Here is an 8,677-nt window from a genome sequence, read left to right as displayed (position 1 = left end):
CTAGTGCTCCTTTCCGCCATGCATAAATTAAACCAACAATTAGGATAAGTATGAAAATTAAAGCTTCTATAAATACGGAGACCCCTAATATATCAAAACTCATTGGCCACAGATTTAAAAAAAAAAAAACTGTTTCAACATAAAAACAATAAAAACAAGAGTAAACATATAATAACGGATTCTAAACTGCAACCAAACATCGCCCATTAGTTCTATTCAAAGTTTCTTTGGCCCTTTATTAATCGGGCCACATATTTATAGATGTTACAATTTAGATTTAGATAGTTGACTCTTCAATTTTATGAGAGGAAAAATCCCTTATGGAGGAACAAATCGGGCATACACGTAATTGAGGATTTCATATTATTAAAAATTTATCTTATTCAACTTGAATAATGAGAATGCAATAACATAGATACTAGAGGTTTAATAGCCACCATGAACCATATTTAGTTTACATGGCACATTGATTTGATGGAAACTCAATAATAGTGAAAATGCTTTATTAGGTGTGGTTTTAATGTTCTTTTTTTCCAGAGGTTTTTTCGTGTCCGGTTTTCTGAAGGGTCGGTGTTGAACGTGTCAAACTCCGTGGTCGGCCACCTTCCCAGGTCTGTCCATCTGTGTACGAAGTAGAGAGTCTATTATGTTAGTTGATTGAGTCCTAGGGCCTGGTATATACATGTAATGGGAAAACTTTATGGATTCAGTTTACCTTTGAATCAACGACACAAGTTTGACCTTTTTAAATTGTGCCACGTGTGTTATTACTTTGTTGGGTTAATACTATTTTTTGTTCCTAAAATTCAAATTTTGCTTTTGTTCCTTAAAATTTGAAAGTGTGGCTTTTGATTCCTAAAATTTGAAACTAATAGTTTTGGACTTTAAAATTTGACTTTATTTTTGTCCGACTAAAGATTTTTGTGGTCTCAAGAGCAGTGGTTTTGGTCTTTGGAAATAAGAATCAAAATTAAAATGAGGTTAAATTTGAAGAATAAAAACTATTAATTTTAAATTTTAAGGACCAAAACTTAAATAAAGTCAAATAAGGTGAAATTTTCCTAATATAATTATTGAATCAAGTATATATATGTGTGACTCACTAATCATTTTGTGTCTCAGTGAGCAATAAAATAAGCATATTCCAAGCATGCCACGTTGTCTTATTCATTTTGGTCATCTTCTCATTATACCTATTTCACTTGTTCAGCCAAAATACAAAAAATGAGCATAAATAAATAAGGATAGAAAAATAAAAGCCTCCATAAATAAATCAAATTAAAACAGTAAAATGAATGTCTTTTTCCAATTCAAAATAATTATTATCAACGAATAATACGATTTTCTTGGGGATCCGTTGCTCCTGCTGTCTGCCAACTTCGTAGCTTGAGTTCGAACGAGTAGCGTGGGGTTCAATATTTTTCTATTTGTTGTTGTAAGCGATTATATTATCTTCATTTCTTAGTATAAAAGTTAGTTAACTAATTTAAGTAGTAAAAAAACTAATTAAATTAATTATTTGTAATAAATATGTATTGTGTTTCCTAAAATATTCTTACTAATTAAGTATTTTGGCTAGAATTACTATAATTATAAGGATTTTTTTAAAAAAATTTAATAAATATGAAATACTAAGTAGATAAAAGTCTTATATTTAGGATCAAAAAAAATCAAATGAGTTTTTATATTAAGATATATATATATAGTTATTTGTCTACTCTTGAGTTGTTATTATTATTTTTTTTGGGGTGAATTTCACCTTGTAGAATAGGTATTTTTCTATATTTCGTTATAAATTTCCAAAATTAATGTGTTGTTATTGTCCTCAATTTACAACGAAGGTTAGATACATTACATAAAAAGAACATATTACAATAAACAAATGAGTGTTTTAATGCATATCTATAGTCAATGACTAGTTATCTTTTTTTTTTTGTTTCCAATATTATAATGGGTAGCAGCCCCCCAGTATTGTGGAATTTTCCTTTCCTGTAGCGAATTCTTTCTTACTGTTAGCCTCCTTTCACTGTCTTTTCTCTTCACCATCTTTCTAATTTTTCTGTATATGGTAATTTGCAACAAATAATAAAAAAATAACAACGGTTGATGTGCAAAATTACAACAAATGGTAGAAAAAGTACAACTCTACAACATATGAAAATTCACAACAAAAAATAGAACAGTAACAACTTTGCGTGTAAAATTACAACAAACAATTTAAAAAGGTACAACTCTACAAACGAACATTTACAAAATAAAAAGGTAACAATAATTCATATGAACATTGATAAGAAAGAATTAAAAAAAAAAAGAAGTATACGTATCGAAAATTATAAAATTAAGTACAATTCTACGTGTAAAAATTTATAATAAAAAATAGAAACATAATATATAGTAAATTAATAATAAATGACTTTGCTTTGACTAATATATTTTATTGCAAATATTAATTTTCGTATCAGGGGTGCCATCTAGAATAAAATAGCATTCACACTTTATAACCAGGAATTCACATCAGTGACAGAGAAAATCAAAAAGTCAAGTTTCATATACCTAGTAGGTATGTGATAGTCACTCTCATGCGATTCTCTATGAGCTCGAGTCCCATGATTCTGAATGTCCAGCATCTGCAGTGACATGCGATGCAGAAGATCTTGCATTCTGGCCAGCTAACTACAAAGGTCTTGTACCCTTTCTAATTGTGTTTTCAATCACTCAAACAGGCTATCTATATTCGCATGTAGCTTCTCATAGATTTCCCTGAGTTGTTTTTGTGATCAGGCTCCATTCGCCATTTTCCAAAATCGAGTCTGTTCTGATACCAGGTGTTAAGGGCAGAGATTTATGGAGAAAAGAAAAACAAAAAAGAAGAGAAAATTCGGGGCAGAGAGAATTCAGGAGGATATTCAAATTATCATTCTACAGCTAAAAACAAGAGTAGCCATTACATTGAGCTAAGTAGCCATGTACAAAACAACAAACTAGTGCAAAAAGACAAAAGGGTTATACAATATTCCCATAAAAATAAAAGTACCTTTTTCATTATTTTTACCTATAACATTTGACTACTCTATCCAGTTTTCATATCACGGATTTCCTAGGTAAGTCTTGATATGTCCCTCCTCAGAGCCACAACTTCTACCATTAGTAAATCCATACTCTAGTAAGAATTTAAAAAGAAAAAGCCAACAAATGAAAAAATAAAGCAATACAAATGAAAATATGAGCAAAATAATATGCAAGAGAAGCTACTCAAACCAGCTTAAATTATCGATACTGGGACTTCAATAAGATAGAACATTGAGGTCTTAAATTATAGGTTTAGTGTTATATTCTAGACCAAAGAACAAGATGGGCAAAAGTTTGTTCAAGAATAGAGCTTCGTAACCTTGTTTTCTTTTTAGAGTTGTTTGAATGTTTGTGTTCATCCAAGTTTCAATAAATTTAGGAAAAATCTCAAAAAAATACCCCTCACAGATATTTTTTGCCATCAGTACCCCTACCCCTAACAAATATAATTCTTTAATACATGTTGTAATTTTATTGAACATTTTCATAATTGAAACATAAATTTATATACTTTGAAAAGCCATGCACGTTTCTCTCTTGAAATGATAATTTACATATTAAAATATTATATGGTTTATAATATATAATTTTTTTACTGCATATTGATAGGTTGAAGATGCTTAAAGCTGCACTTGACAATAATAAAAATATGTATAATATCATTTTTTATGTATTATTTTTATTTCTCTTGCCCCATTATCTACATGTCAATAATTTAATATGATATAATTTCACCCAAAAGAAAAAGTGATAGAAGATATGAACGTAGTCCTAATTTTTACGAATAACTACAACTTGAATTGAAGCAAAATTATTTTATTAACATAAAAAAGATCACGTATATTTAGTTCGTTTAATACAATCAAATCATCGTGTGTGTATGAAAGCGATATGCCTTGATCAAATTAAATAAATTAGATTTAGATAATCAAGATTTAAAATTTAAAATTTAAATTTTGTAAATGTACCCAAAAAAATACTTCAAATCATGTACAGTAATGTGCAATGACTGTTCAATCAAAACAAAAAAAAGGAAGAACATGATATTTTGATTCATATTAACGTTTAGGTAAAAAAAAAAGGAAAAATGACCAAAAAATACTCCTTGAAATTGAAAAAGACAAAAAGGTCATCCAAAGAAATGAAATGACTAGATGGATATGAGGTATGAATTTGGAATTGGTAGATTTTGGTAAAATGACTAATACGCCCCTAGAGTAAGACAAAGAAAAAGCAGTTGAATATTTTCACATACTAACACGTTGATTAAAAGAGGTTACAAAACTCATTACATAAATGGTCGCTTTCATTTTGTAAGTTGTTATTTTCATTATATATTTAGTAAAATTGTGGGTAAAAGCATTAAAAATAGTTACAAATAAACAAGTTGCAAATCTTCTAATGTAAATGGCAACTTTCATTACGCAAGTTGTGATTTTTTTTACTTGTTTTGTAAAAATGTCTTATAACAAATTGTAAAACTCCTTAAGCAAATGGTCACTTTTGTGTTATAAGTTGTTATTCTCGTTATATATTTCGTAAAATTACATACAAATAGATTACAAATGGTTACAAATAAAGAGACTGTGAAACACATTATGGAAATTAGTATATTCATTTTGAAAGTTGTTAAACACTTCACAAATACTGTTAAAAGCTACCTTCATTATAATGAAACCTAAAGGAAAACTAAATCCAAGTTCCTCCAGTCACTGGAAAGGGTTCTTCAAAATCACATTGACCTCGTCGCAAAAGTAGATTGCCATTGCTGAAGTTGGTTATCGTCGTTAAAGTATGTTGCCTTGTCTAAAATAACTCCTACTCCCTGAGATTGCCGTCGTTAAGGAGGTCGCTGAAGTAACGTCAATTGCGATAAACAAATAGGAAGCTTGAATATTGTTCTTCATAAAGCATTTTCTATGGGTCCCCAAAACTTAAAATATTATTGTTTAGCGTTCCTCTTTCTAGTTCCGTCTCTATTCGTAGCATAAAATTGTTTTCAGAGAATATGAAGCTGCCTGATTTTCAAGTATTATTAAACCATTTGCCCTGAATTTACAAAACACATCCTGAGATTTATAACTTTTGTAGTGAAAGTGACCATTTTATTAATGAGTTTTGCAACTTGTTTTCAGGATATGGGCAACTTATTTCTAAAAACCAATAAAATTCTATGCTAAATTTGACAAAACATATAGTGGGATCTACAACTTTCGTAGTGAAAATAACCATTTCTTCAATGGGTTTTGCAACCTGTTTTTAGGAAATGGACAACTAGTTTTTAAAAACTAATAAAATTTCATGCTGAATTTTACAAAACACATAATGGGATTTACAATTTTAGTGGTAAAAATGACTACTTCTTCAATGGGTTTTGCAACCTGTTTTTAGGGGATGGGCAACTTGTTTCTAAAAACCAATAAAATTTCACGTTGTATTTTACAAAACATATACTGGGATTTATAACTTTCATAGTGAAAGTGACCACTTTGTTAATGGGTTTTGCAACATATTTTCGGGAGATAGGTAACCTTTTTTTGACCACCAATAAAATTTCACGTTGAATTTTACAAAACACATAGTAGGATTTATAACTTTCATAGTGAAAGTGACCACTTCTTCAATGGATTTTATAAACCTGTTTTAATCGGATGGGCAACTTGTAAGCATAAATAAACCATTTAGTGGACGTGCACTTGAAGTACATCATAGTAAACATTAAAACATTAACTTTCATAATTAACTACATGTGTAGTGAAATGTACCATTCACGTAATGGTATTTACTAAAAACCAGTAGGCATATGACAACAGTTACATTACATAATTGCTTGCCACCATTTTTTGATTTTTGTTACATCATTCACCAAATACTGAATATAAACCCTCAAACCCAATACTGAATATAAAGTGGTTAAGTAACCGTGGGGATTGAAACAAAACTGAAGGCAGTTATTTTTTTTCAACGGATAATATGTCCGTTGAAAAAAAATAACTGCCTTCAGTTTTGTTTCAATCCCCACGGTTACTTAACCACTTTACAAGAAAAAGGGGTAAATCGCAGTTCTGAACCCACATCTTATGTTTATTTACATTAGGACCTCGAAACAAAATGGATTTGGGTCCAATCCACCAAAAGTGGACTGGGCCACTTTCCTACAATAAGTTTTTTGTCCATGTAAGAACATAACTCGTGTTTTATTGGCATTCTATATAAATGTAATTTATAGATAGTTGACTCCATTCAATTTTATGAGGGAAATTGAAAATGCTCGTTTCCTACACACTAATTTGATGGAAAGTCAATGATATTGGAAATACTTTTATGAAATGTGATAGTTTAATGTTCTTTGTTTTTTTTTAAAAAAATTTTCAGAGGGTTTTTCGTGTTGGCATTTATGGAGCCTTAGTGTCGAACGTGTCAGACTTCATTGTTTTCCACATTCCCAAGTCTGTGTAAAGTTCAGAGTCTGTGTTTTCTCCAGCATATCCAAAACAGAAGGGGTAGAGTCTGTTATGTTAGTTAATTGGGCCTCAGTGGCCGGCATGTGTGTGTATATGGCCTAGCAGTGTATGGAACAAGTTTATGGATCTAGTTTCCCTTTGAATCAATAAGTTGCATTTTTTAAAGAAGTGTGCCATGTGTCTTATCAGTTTGTTTAATTAACTTTGGATTAATACTATCTTTAGTCATTAAAATCCAATCCCGTTATAGTTTTGATTACTGAAGTTTGATACTATTGATTTTGGTTGTTGAAATGTGAAGCCAATAATTTTGATTTTTAAAATCTGACTTTATTTTTGTTTTCCTAAAGATTTGTCAGTCTTTAGAATAGTGTTTTTGGTCCTTGGAACATCAAAATTAAAATAAAGTTAAATTTTAGAGATAAAAACCATTTATTTCAAATTTTAAGAATCAAAATCAAAATGAGATCAAATTTTGAAAACTAAAATCATGGGAAAATTACAATAAGGTTTCAAGAAAGAAAAATAACTACCAATAAATCCTAATGACAAGTTAAATGTTATCGTTTTCTATTTCGAAACTTGTCATTATAAGCTGTCTAGATTGTTATTGAGACTTTTTAGTAATTATATTTCTTCTTAAAGACTTGATTTCAATTCTCTCTAAAATTACTGATTTTAAATTTTAAGGACTGAAAGTCAAATATGGTCAAATAAGTGAAATTATCCAATGTATTTATTAAACGAAATATGTGACTTTAAGTGTCAGTCTTCCCTGTTAATGTAGGACTCTTTAAAATATACTCCTCCAATTCTAAATATACGACTCTTTTTATATATTATAAAAGAGATCTTATATTTAGAACCAAGGGTATATATGTGTGTTTGTGTCTGTGTATATAACATATGCAAGGAACAAAAAACCGGACCGGACACTAAACCCGTTGAGGTAGTGGTTCAAGGGTTAATGGGTCAGATCAGGGTTAAACTGGGATCAAACCGGTCACATTAAAATGATAAAATTTAATTAAAAATAACAAAGTATAGCAATATTAATAATCACTAATAACAAAATGTAAGGAAATACAACAATAATTTGATTGTAATTAAAACAAAATACAATAACATTAAGGATTTTGATCTTTATGATTTTTTAATAACTAAAATTAATAATTATTAATACCAAAATTATTATTAAAATTCATTTAAATATATAGTGACTGAAATATTAGGAGTTGAATAAGAAAAAATAGGATAAATAGCAAAATATCATTCAAACCGGTTCATTACCAGTTTATACCGGTTTTTGCCGGTTTGCACTGGTTTATCCCGATTTGACTGGGTTGATGCCGGTTCATTTTATGACCGGTTCATTGCTTTAACCGGACCGGACCACTGGCCGGATCACCGGTTTTCTAGTTGAACCGGCCGGTTCGGTTTTTTTTTCACTGAACATATGAGAGAATGCTTAGCAAAAGCATTTTCATCGGGCTAAAAAAAAAAGTGGATATCTCTAGTAAACTAAAATAGTTGTTTAATAGCTATTTTGCTTCAGTCTTTCCTATAGAAATAAAAATAACGAAATATTTAGTTACAATAAAATTTTTGCTCTCACATGTTTTTTAAAGTTGCATCTTTATTGACATATTGTATAACATCATTTTGTCTTTTTTTTAAGTGTGCGCGCGCGCGCGCGCGTCGAGAATTACACTTAAAATGCTTATATCCATTAATCTGTGGCTTTCTTTGACTTATGGGACAAAATGAGGACCCCACGGCTCAAGATCTCATGTGAGTCTACATCCTCTTTTATTTTCTCCCTTTATTTTATATTTCCTACAAATAGAAAAGAGATCAGTAGACTTTGTAAGAAGATTGCTTTTTATCCTGATAATTGGATTTGGTAAGAAAATATATAGAATAAATCAAATAGGTATAATTTATAGAATAAATCTTAAATGACTAAAAAAATTAATTTTTTCTAAACAGAAACTGTCATATTTTTATGTCGAATCTTTAAAAAATTGTTAAAAATTCAAAATAGTATCATATTTTTATTTAGAAGATATCAAAATATTACTCATTTTATGTAGAATCTAATGATAAAAAAAAAAGACATTTGGAAAGTAAGAAAAAATTAAGAG

Source organism: Neltuma alba, unplaced genomic scaffold, assembly GCF_004799145.2.
Source record: "Neltuma alba isolate B1F8T4 unplaced genomic scaffold, ASM479914v2 tig00012055_pilon, whole genome shotgun sequence".
NCBI lineage: Eukaryota > Viridiplantae > Streptophyta > Magnoliopsida > Fabales > Fabaceae > Neltuma > Neltuma alba.
The sequence above is the reverse complement of the archived record's forward strand: the minus strand, read 5'-3'. Positions refer to the sequence as shown.